We start from the raw sequence: 13,201 nt of genomic DNA, 5'->3' as shown, positions 1-13,201 counted from the left end.
AAGTATTCCAAAAGGAATAAATTCAACTTAAAAAAATTTTGGAAAGTACATATTAAGTAACTGACTTGCAATAAAAATATCTGCGTAAAATGCATCGAAATTTCAGCTAAATCAAACTTAATTTTAATATCTTATTGATCCGTGAAAAAAAACTGTTTTCTCTAACATGAAGTATACAAATATATAATGAATCATGAAACACTTTTTGGAGAAATTCTCTTATGAATTATTAGAATACTTTTATATATTTTACAAGGAATCCAACCCTTGAATATCTCAGTCAAATCTGAAAATTTGCATTTAATTTTGATACGTTATTAAGATAATGTCAGTACTACATCATTACCATTTGGCACCCATACGTACTGTAGTAATCGATATTTCAGTTTTTGGTTAGACGTGCGTTTTGCATCCTTGTCTCATTTCGCTTGTAAAAAAATAAAAGTAAAAACTCAACAAAATATCTAACAAATGTTTTAGATTATTCTCTTCACAAAGAAACTCTAGCGAAAGTTATGACTTGCGTCGTACCCTTCAACATTCCTATAACAATTTACTAGGAATGCATATTAATATTCCTGGAAGCACTTGCGATGCAGCAAATGGATTGCACCATAGTTACTCTTGCTCTATGTATTTCGGTCAAAAAATAACCGCTTTATTGTCATCTCTGGTTTCATTTTATGTACACTTTTGGCATCAGGTGAAATTTTGCAAATTTTGCATATCCGCAAAATCCAATGAATGTCAATGATGCTGTTGGCTCAAAGCTTCAATTGTACGAGCGGTAACATGCAAATACAAAGAGACACTGTGGTTGTTGCTGTAGTATATGTGACGGAGTAAATGTGTTTGTACGGGTATATCTGCCAATATTCAAGGATACAAAACAGTTTAACGCATTTTAGACAAACCCTTTGCAAACCTATATGTATGCTTCCATACTTTCATATGTTTAAATAGTTAACCATCATGTTCAAGTGTGTGAGTGCGTTAGGACCTTATTTATATTTGTACTGGGCTTTGTCAGCGTTTTGCGGTTGTTTGTTATTTTAAAATGTTATCCATGTCGATAAGCCCATATTCAGTTGATGGCATTTGGTAAGGTAATTCTGTTTAACAAACTCTCTGGTATATTAGCATAAAGATTTAGTAACCTTTGTAATAGTTTACAGATTTACGAATAATCCGATATTCTTGAAATATGTGTACTTTATGCCATAAATCGCAAATTTTCTTCGGTTTAAAGCAAATTTTATAAAGTGTAGATTTTATATAAATTCATATATAAATGACTCTAATTAGTGAGATTTCTATTTAATTTATTGGTTTTCTTTAATTTGTACTTAAATTTAAATAAAATTTGTTAAAATTATAAAAGTAGAATCATTTTGAGACTTCAATTAAAAATAAAGGAATTTTAAATATATTCTTGTCAAATGAACTAATATAATTAATATAATTTTAATATAATTAATATAATTTTAATAAATTTGCTATATACGAGTATGTAGTACCCTGAAGATGACTATACTCGAAATATTGGTGAAAATAAAATATAATAAAAAATGATTCAAGAAGTCATGTAAAATGTAATGATGTACAAATAAAAAGAATAAATAAAATAATTTTATTAACAATACATTAGAAACGATGAGACCGATACATGCTCAGTTAGTTCCGTTTATAATATATGTAAAGAAGTATAGCATTATGGCGAGAGGGAAATCCTGCATACAGTGCAGCGGTAAAAGGAGGAGTCAAGCAGTAAAGGGGTCAAGCAGGAGTCAAGGAGTAAAGTAGCAGTAGTTGTTGTGTGGTGACAGTAGAAAACAGATGTCGAGCTGCTCTTCGTAGCGTGTGAGAATATGACATATTATTATACATTATATTTTATTAAACATTGAATACTCTTAAACATTAAATATTATTAATATATATTAAATCCATACAAGCTTAAGTGTTTATACAGATCCTAAATTAAAGTCGGTTAGGAATTCCGAATATAGGAACATAGAATAGGAATACAATAGGTATTAGAAATTCCTATATAAGAAATTCTCCTGATGAAAGCAACAGTGAATTTGCTGAAATACGTATAGAAATATATTAAAAATAATGATCGAAACAAAAGTTAAATATTTATTGACTTTAAAGGAGTTCCCACGTAACAACTCAAAAATTAAAGACAAAATAGTTCTAAACGAAGCCTTTTGTATACTACTACTTGTGGGGTGAAGATTTGGCTTCTGCCTTCTTTTTTCAAGAAAAAATAATAGTGAATGTGAGCAGATGGGCGCATACCAAGAATTATGCACATATTTATGTTCTGAAAGTTTAATTAAATATAATAATATAATTATTTTGTTTTTTAAAATATAGTATATGAACTTTAAATAAATACTTCAATACAAATTCTACAATAAATAATCATATAGCCACAAATAAAATTACTTAATTAATTTTAAGTGCACTAAAGTTAAAAAATAAATATTTTTAATTAATAGTAAAAATATCGAAATTATTACTCAAATAAAAACTATTTATTTAATATAATATTTTTTCCAAATAAACAATATTTCTTTGCCAATTATACCAGTAATAATTTTAATTAATGTTATAAGGATTAAAGCCATATTTAGTAGAAAAAACAAAACATTATGCACACATGCACTCCTACAGATTTAAGTCTAGTTTGGCAAGTGTGAAAAACATTTCATTAAAGCCTCCCACATGGCAAATTTCTTAATATCCTTTTCCTAAGACTTCTTCCTTAGTTGACCCTAATGACGTAGCAATCTGTCGTTGAGCTCATAAAATTAGTCCTTTTAAGGGCTTTTCCTATATAATGCTCTGTGATTTGTTATGTTCTTCTTCCTTTTGATGGCAAATATTTGTGTCTAACATTAGCATTTGTTAGTTTGTAAATTAAATTCTATAAATATATATATATCTACATTTACATGTAATTTAGAAATTTACATAACATTTAAGGTGAATTTCATTTAAGATTTATTTAACGTTTTTGTGTCTGTTTTTATATTTGTATGTACATGCACAGTGAATACGAATATGTGTGTGTATGTGTATGTGTATGGATGTTAACATTTTCGTGTTAGTGTTGATGTTATAATTTACACTGTTAATGTCTACTTATGTAAAGTGTATGTGTGGCTGCGTTTGCCTTAGTAAATTGTTTTCGTTTTATCATGTGTCCAACAAATCGTAAGGATATTTGTATTTGCTGTATTCATTCTCAAGCAAATCTTGTTAATATGCTGATGGAAATTATTTTGTTAGCAAAAAAGAATTACAATGAGTACAGTGGGCAAAAATTAAACTTAAAAGTGCAAGAAAAACTTTTTAAATGGTCATATAATTACAAGGATATGATGATTTTAATAAAGATTTATTTATTTTGTACTTTTAATATAAGAACAGTAAGTAAATTTGTTAATAAAACTTTCACAAAACTTCAAAAAAATGTGCGAACATAAAAAAGTCAAGCACGGCTTTGGATCAGTTGGTTAAGGTGCGCTGACTCTGAGCTTCTAATTTGGCAGGACATGAGTTCGATTCCTAGTACTTGCAGTCTCAATAAAAATTACTTACAAATAATTAAATACAAGAATTATTTCCAAGACCAGTGATGATGCGTATTTGACAACACTCGAAACAGCTGTATGGTCACCTAAAAATTCAATTAATTATAATAATATAAAATGAATTTTTGTTGTTGTAGTTGACTACTGTTCTTTTTGTAAACTTATTTAATGTTAAATAAACAGAAATTACTTAAAACTAATATTGTATTTTAACATTTAATGAGCTAATAACCAATTAAACTTCAACAAATCATTTTCGTATATTTAAAAAATGAAGTGATTTTATTAGCTTCTCACCACAGTAGGCGATAAATACGCTCACATCAAGAAATTTACTAACAAAATCATATTGAAATAAATTTTCCATTCATTGGTATACACAAGAACCCAACGACAGTATAACCCAAGGGACCAAGAGGTTATTTTGCATTTGAAAAATGTGTGTTAAATATGTTGTTCCTCCTCCTCCTTTTTCTTTCCTTTTTCATGCAGTTGCTCCACTACTACTGCTGCTTGCCACTGTTTAAATGCTGCTTTCGATTTATTTTAACGGTTCATGTTTTTCCCACACAAATTACAAACACAATAAAAACAAATACAACAACAACAACTACTACAAAAACAACAAGAACAAGAGCAGTAACAATAATATAAACAGCGCCAACATTATTTTCGCATCATTTAATTTAATGAGGCGGTATTTACCCAAACATTTTGTGTTTGCAGCTAATAAACGCGAAATCGTCTCGCCGATATTCCCAAATGAGGAGTGTGGGGGTAGCAACAGTAGAAAAATAAACTCCGCGAAAGCAACCAAATTTATAACAATATTTTTTTGTTGTTGTATTTTGTCAATGTTGGCAATGCTGCCGATGTTGCCGATGCCATTGGTTGCAAATAAAAGTGGCTGTGAACTTTTAGTTACATTGTTTGTTGCATTGTTTTGGCTGCTCGGTAAAGTGTAATTATTTTAAGGATTCTTTATGCTAAACACGGCTTTTGTTAAATTAAGGCAATGAATTGTTGTGGGTGTTAGCTAAATACCCAAGCTCAAGGTGACTGATGACATTTTAATAGACTAAGATCCTTGCTGGCTGCTTTAATAAACAATTTCATTAAAAGTTTTAAGTAGTCCTGATGTTAATGAAATTAAGTTTTAAGGAGCTAATTATAATTAGCAATGAAAAATTATGTGAAAAGAGGAACTTTCATAGTTTATTGTATTTTCACTTAAAATAAAATTTTTTATAAAAAATTATAGTAACAATAAATTTCATTATTAATTAAATTGGAAATTTAAAATTTTTAATTGGAAATTGAAATTCAAAACTAAAAATAAATAATTTCGTTAAGATTGGAACGATATTTCCGGTAAACTAAAAATATATTACTCTTACATCGTTCACACTATTGTGAATAAGGTTATGTTCGGCTTTTAAAGTTGTTTATTATTTTAAAATTAAAATATTTTTAAAGCTGAATAAAAGTTTCTTAAAGTAATTTGTAATAAAAATAATATAACAAAAAAAAAAAAATGAATAAAGAAAAAGTCTTACTTTTCGGCATTTACACTTCAAAACAAATAAAACTTTTGGCTTATTTGTGGTCAGTTAAGCTGCTGTGAATATTGAAGGACTAAGTTGTACAAATGAATACAAATGAAAATCCAGCACAAAACTTACCTAAAGAGTAGCACATCATGGTGACCTCATGCACATATCACACATATATGAAGACACTTATACACAAGCTTTTATAAATGAACTTAACGTGTCTGTGTGTCACATAATTCGACTTTGCTCTTTTAAGTAAATTCCAAACGAAACCAATATGGTTTGCTTATAGTTTTAAGCTTTTCTACCAACGATTCCTTCCTTCTATACACACATTTACGTCCCACACACTTGCGTTGAAAGTACTGTACGTGTGAATATTAATATCGCCTTCGAGTTGCTCTAATTCATCACATGTAACACAAAATAAAACACATTGATTTTAGTTGAAGATTAATGACGTACGTGCGCAACAAAAGTTGATGACTTAAAGGGAAGCTTAAAAGGATTTCGTTAATTCTAATAAAAATCTATTGACTTTTGCTTCGTTTTTAGTATATAAATAGTATTCGAATGTATGCTACTTAAAGGCTTTGCGCGACTTTTGTGATTTATTTTATTTGGATCTTATTTATTATTAAATAAATAAACAGATTTTCGCCTTACTGATTGGAAAATGATATAGATTTACGGAGCACTGGAACAGTAAATTTAATAACAAAAATAAGGTTTGTACTTTAAGTTCTATTGATCGACTTAATACATTAGGCTTTAATAAAATAAATTATCTTAATTTTTTATTTATTTCATTTATGTACTTTGCTATCAGTTGCTCTCATTTGCTCTATTAAACTAAATCTTCTTTCGAATATCTTTCTGCTTATACATTATCTAGCATTTTTATTTTATTAAGAAAACATCTTCTCCATTAACCACAAAATAACAGAAGTAACCTGTGTATAAACACGAAGAAGGAGAAGATAGCTAATATCGCTAATATCGAACACTTATCCCTTTAACTGACATACTCTTCTACATTCTTTCTGGTTTAAATAAACCTGGATTTCTAATTCCTAAGCCTCTTCATTGCATCTCTTTTTTTCCTAGTTATTAGAATAAAGTTTCATCCACTGTTTTTGTCAGTGAAGAAATTTTGTTTGTTAATTCTAAAGAGGTAGCTTTATGGGTTAAAGTCTCATATACTGTTTCTGTATAAATATTTTATGTGTTATTAATCTTAGTGTTTTTATATAATCAGAAATAATTAGAAATGTATGTAGACATTTAAGATAGCATATAAGAAAAACGATGATTAACAGTCTTTTTTTGGTTATGCAATTGTTTTACTTTTCTAGAATCTAACAATAGAAATGTACTATATTTGTTTAACATTAATATTTGAAAATCTTTAAAAAACTGAGAAAATGTATACTAGGTATATAGGTAAAATAAAAATAATACTGTTCTGGGTAATAATTGTATAAAAAGAGATTTAAGAAATACAACAGAAAATTTAATTAATCATTTCAACAATTAACATAAGGTAAGAATTAATTAATTAAGTATTTTCTAATGAAAACTTACTAAGGGTTAACTGATTTAATTAAGGAACTGGAAACAGTTTCCAGATTTTCAGGAAACCATGATTTTATTTAGTTTTTCGACGAGTTTCTTTATTCAAAAACCTAAAGTTAATCCTTTGCATTCTAGATACAGAACGATGATTGGTCAAATTTTTTTAAGGTGCTATCAAGCTAATTGTAAGCTGTCATTTTATCATTTCAAGCTCAGACAATAATCAACAGAGTTAATAACGTATAATAATCGTTCGAGAAAATATACCACAAAAGATTTGTGAATCAATATGTGTTAATATTGAGTATGAAATAATGATCTATTTGAGTTATACAATGAATTATCCAACATTGATATGGATAAATATATTAATAAAAAATATTACTCAATGACATCGTTGACTTGGACATGTCTAAAGAATAGATGAAAATGCTCTGATGCGAAAGGTATGTGATTCGAGTTATTCGCGGTAGAAGATATTCTCATCTTTAATGGTTAGATCAAGTGACAGTGGGTATCTGTCATCATTTGGTATTACCAGTAAACCGCTGACCAGGCTGGTAAGTGGATCAATGTACGTTTGTAGAAACCGAGTAAGCAAATTACCTTTAAATATTTGCTCGATATCTCACAGATTTATACTTTAACTATTTATTGTTTGAATTATATTAGTTTAGTAACTATAAAATAATCGATTATAAACTCCAACCAATGAATTTTCAATAACTCAGTTTGAAAGATATGTTATTCCTTAAATAAAGTAAAGTGAAATTCCATGTATTTTTAATTATAAAAAAAAAATGCTTCATATATCGTTTTCATTCATGTAACAAACCGCGTTTTTGTAAAACATTTTCATTAAAATATTTAAATGGTAAATAGAAAAAAATTATTTTATGAGTTAAAATTTAAAAAAATTTCACCAAATTTATTTTTGAATTGCTTTGTAGTTTAAACTTTTTTAATTTTGGTTTGAATTTTTTGTTCAACATACAAATTTTCATATGCGCAATACAAATTCCGTCAAATAACAACAAAGTGCCAACGTTAGTACCACAGAAAATTATTTGAAATAATTTTAAAAGTTTGCGGAGTGTAGGAAACTCTGAACTAGGAAATTGAAATATTTAAACGACAAATAAAATTAGAGTTTTTCAATCTCATTCAAATAGTTTTTTGTTTTTTTGTGTAAAAGTTTTTGATTTCAATTTGTGGCATTTCATAATTTCTTGTTTAATAAAGATTTATTAAATCAACATAAGTTAATTTTTATATTCAAGCATTACTGAAGCAAAATAAAAATCATTTGAATAATATAAATATTTTTAAATGATAATTATGATCATATTTCATCAATTATTAAAAACGTCATTTACTAGCTTTTAGAAAAAATCTGGAAAAAATAAAATTATCTACCATATCTTCATACCTTTTTATCGAAAAAGCTGTATTTACTGTTTGAGCTGTATGAACTTTTATGCCCTGTCCATATGATAACCAAGAAGATCAATAGCAATCTCATAAATCATTTCACAAAATTAAAGTAAAATTTCATACTAAAATGAAGGATTAAATTTAGTTTTTTATAACAGTTTTCGCACAGTTTACGGCATTGAGTGGATTAAAATTTCAAACATGCTTTGATGCTGTTGAAAAGATCATAAATCCAAAATATGCACTATAATTTTCTTTTCCATTTTTTGGACATGTGCTATTCTCAATTTATATCGAAATTTTATTCTTAATGAACGGAGCAGTGAATAGCAAAATTAAAAAAAATGTATTTGTAATATGTGAATAGCAAAATGAATGTAAAACTTCTTTTCAAGACATTTTTGTTAACTTTTCTATGTACACACCATAGCCAAATATAGTTCCAATATACGAATTCGCAGAATTAGTCAAATGTAATCAAAGATTAATGCACCAAATTAAGTGTGGAATTGACCACTCGTCATACAATTTTACTTTTCGATATCGTTAGATCAGTTTTAGGTTTAGTTAGCTTAAGGCCTGAATTAGTTGAGGTGTAAGTAATCACCTGCCCCGTTCATCCTTATAAAAAACAATACATTCGATTATTTGTAATGAAGTGAAAATAATGGAAACATAAGAATCAAATTTGGTTTCTTGATATGACAAAAAGGAAGTCTTATATCCCCTGATACAAACATTAAGCAATATCAATGCATTTTTTTGTGTTCGAACTATTTGGTGTTCGTTTTGAACTAGTGCTGTTTGTGTTTTTATGCTGTTTTGCTCTGTGTGTACTCTGTCCTAACTAATCATTTTTTCTGCGCTCTGCCGTTTACGTGTTTTACGTTTGCTACGTTTACGATAACTAACTTAGCCTTTAATTCACAGAACATGATTCAGGCAGACTTGATTAACCAAACTCGCTATAACATCTATCGAGTAGGAGTTTTCGTTACTACAACTCACCTTCCCAGTCAGTTTTGGTTGCCATTTTGAACAACAGAATATTATTTCATATTACAAACATTTTTTGCTTAGGCGCAATTTTAATTTCTTGAGAACATTAATATAATGAACTGGCAAGAGCATAATAAAGGATTTAACCTTTTTTTATTCCTTTCCAAAAAATTTTTCGTTTTCTAAAATGTACCACAAACATTTTCCAGTGAACTTCATTAACAAAACTCATAAGCATTGTTTTTTGCTTCAAATGGCAACAAACATTAATTCTATGAACTGTAATAATGGCCCTTGTACGGAGGCTTAAAAAAGTGAGAATACCAAAGTCCGGTACAGAAAGCCACTCGTAAAACAAAAATTCTATGGCTAAGAAAATATTTTAAAACAGTTGCGAAAAATGAAAATTGAATGTAACAATACCGCATGAAATGATAAAAATTTCTTACTTTAGCAATTGCAACTATGGCGGAATATTAACAAACACACACACACACACACACATAAACGCGTGATTGCATTGCAAAGGTCAGTACATACACAAACGCTGGCACATATGTGCAGTGTTGCCAATGTGCGCTTATGTGGTCAAATGTTTTTCTGTGGTTCGACTCGCTTCATTTTTTGTGCAATTTATACTACTTCTTTTGTGTTTTTTTGGATAGCAGCAGATTTTTGACTTCATTTTGTTTCAATGTTTTTTTGTTTTTTTGTAGTTTGTTTGTAATTTTTGTAATTTTGTGTTGTGTATGCCAGCTTGAATTTTTCAATTTTATGGATTCTGGATAATGTGCATTCGGTTGGAAGTAAATGTTCCCTGCCCATGTAGCTTAATTCAGCTTCAGTCTGTTTGTGCCTCGATCCGCTCATATATCAATGCATTCTGTATTTGCAGTGTTGGCAAATGTCATTCTTGTTGCTGTTGATTTTTTTGGTGGGACTATGGACTGTATTTTAGTTGGAACCATGACCTGTGCAAGATTAGTTTATGATGCGAAACACTATTTCATGTTTTATGTTTTATTTTAAAAACAATTTGTTTTACAGCTTAGTGGTTTCGGCTTTCGCACAAATTTTCTATTTACAAAAGTGCATTTTACTTTTTATTTATGGACATCAATTTTCGAAAAAAATTCAGAGATGACCAAAAATGTTTTTCTTATTGGTCAGGAAATGTAGTTAGTTTGCAATGTAGTTTTATTAAAAATGTAAAAGTAAACTGTGACTAATTGCGGAAAATGAAGTGTTGAACAAATATTTAACTAATAATTCAAATATAAAATTAAAAATTATAAAAGAAATACAAGTATTTCAAAAACTTAAGTTAGGTTATGTACATTTAACTTGCGGATCTGTTGTATACGAAAACATTTTTTATGTTAAAAGAAAAATATGCCAATGCGATTATCCATTTTTTAAATAAAGTATTAATAGTCTTAAAATATCTTAAACTAACAGCTATAAATAACAGCTATGAGGGGATCACTTCCCGATTTTTACACAATGCGCTATGGAGTGAATTGTTTATACTGTATAGTGAATATCGATAAGGGCTTTCCCTTTTTTGTTTGAAGTTGCTCTAAATGCTTTCCTCGTAATTCCAAATGAGCAGCAATGTGGAATAGATCAGTGCTTTCAATGCAAACTAAATAACATTCAATATGACGTGGTGGTTATAAAGCGTTGCAATTCCGATAGAATGCAAATAACTAACGAAGTGAAAAAAATGTACCAAAATAGGTTTTAACATATATATATCGAAGATTACATATATGCGTATCAATGTAGAAATAAAAACAGAAAGTTCAACATTATTACAAAAAGTTTTGAGATGTAAAAAAATAAACTATTGTATGCTATATGTTCTTTTTGGATAGTATGTTAACAACGAATGGTAGCTTCTGAAGCTGATAAATATGCAAGATAAGAAAAATATTTACGAATCTCTAAATGCCTGTGTAAACAGTGCGATTATCTAACTTATAGTTTGTAATAGCAATATATGTTATTAATTCTGCAAATTCGTCATGTTCATTTTTCGTAGGTTAACATACGTTAGGTTATTCTAATGACATACGTAGACCTATTGGCCCATTGTTTTAACGTATAAGAACTCAGAGGTTAAAAAACTTACTTAAACTTTTGGCAAAGCCTAAAATTCTCTTTAGATGGAGGTCTTGGACTTATCTGCCTATTTACTAGTAAGCAATAAATTTAGTGATAAAATGCTAAAATCCACCTCAAACAATATGAGCATTGCGGAGAGTGAAGGGGTGTGGGGACTTAGACTTTTGGCAAAGCCTAAAATTCTCTTTAGATGGAGGTCTTGAAGTTCGTCAAGATGCTCAAGAAATGAAGCCCCTAAAATAATAAAATAGCGTCGCACTAGGTAGTAACAAAACATATATGAGACACTTTCATCATCTTCTCCGCAGCTGCTTTAGAAATCAGTACACGAAAGATTCAATGTTCGAGTATATTTCATTAATCGGCGGCTGTGACCCGTCAATACACCTACCACATGAGTAATATTTTTACGCACTATTTCAAAGAGAGAGCTGTATTTTTTCTTCATAGAAGTTGCTCAATACAATATATATCGCCGAGTCCTCTTATTATGTATAAAATTGCTCAATACAGAAAGAATTCAACACATGTTTGCATGATATCAGCGATTTGTCCAGATTTTGAGGTGCTCCAAATGATTATCTGCGTTTGAAAATGCTTAGAGCTTTCTGATTAATTTTTATTTTTAATGTTTGCCGAAATTATCAGTAAATTTTCAATTCATTTTTTTTTCTATCACTATTTTATATAATTTTAAATATTTTGCTAACACTCTTCAATTGTGTACGAGTGTACCTACATATGTGGTGTGCATTTTAATTAAACGCTGTGCCGCAGACCATAGAATTGATTATTTCTTTGTGTGTGTGTGTGTGAAATGTTGAGGCTTTTCAATTATTTTTCTGTTTTGCTATTTTATTGTTGTTTTCTCTGTTGTTTTTACCATTTACCATTTAGCATATTTATTTACGGACAGTAACTTCTCATCTAATGCGTTATTGGGGTCATAATGTTTGTAATTAAGGTACTGCGCTCCACTCATACAATATGAAAGCACATACGGAAAAACCAGGTAAAAGTGCAGAACAATACATAATATATAGTATAAATGCTTAACATAAAACTCACATAAGCATATATACTTAGAATGGAAAAAAAATTCTCTTAAAAGTATTTCATTCTTAAAGCAATAATATTCTTATTTAAATTTTATTACATACATTTTTATGCTGAATAGTAAAACATGCGATAAAGCAGCTGCTGCATGCATTTAAATTGAGCATTTCTGCTCAGATACACTAACTTGTATGCAATGTAGCAGTCGCTGCAGTCGCTTGATAATGTGCTATTCTATGAAATGATTAGAGGCTAAAACCGCCCATTCATATTCAGATCCACATTCAATAAAATCATATATATTTTATGCTAATATTTATTTGAGGTTTTTCATTCGAAAATGTCAAATTCAATGGCAACTATTATATGTGAGCACATGTGGCAGCACCTGCAGGCGGAAACCATTTATGTTTTATTGAATTTAAGCAATTTAAAATAGGCTTTGTTTAGGTCTTAAAATTGAATAAATGAATTTTATAGCAAATTCTGTTACCTTTTTTTTTTATCACAAGCCATGCGAAATCACTTTAACATAATTTGCCAATAAAAATTCATTGAATTACAATATTTTTGATAGGTTTACGCTTAACGCACGGCATTAGCTGCACAATTACCCGCACAAGGAGTTCGCACTTAAATACACTTAACCTCAAATACACTCACATGCACTTCGTATATGAGTGTGCGTATATATGTGTAAATGCTTTTGGCTATAAATTTTGTCTGTACATTGTTGTTGTTAATTTCGTCGTCGTTGTTGTTGTTTTTGTTGTTATTTACTATATTGCAACTTGAGCTAAGTAAATTGTTATTATCATTACGCACGCTTTAACATATTGTCCAAGCGTGTCA

This window comes from Teleopsis dalmanni, chromosome 1 (genome assembly GCF_002237135.1).
Source record: "Teleopsis dalmanni isolate 2A chromosome 1, ASM223713v2, whole genome shotgun sequence".
NCBI classification, from domain to species: Eukaryota; Metazoa; Arthropoda; class Insecta; order Diptera; family Diopsidae; genus Teleopsis; species Teleopsis dalmanni.
The sequence above is the reverse complement of the archived record's forward strand: the minus strand, read 5'-3'. Positions refer to the sequence as shown.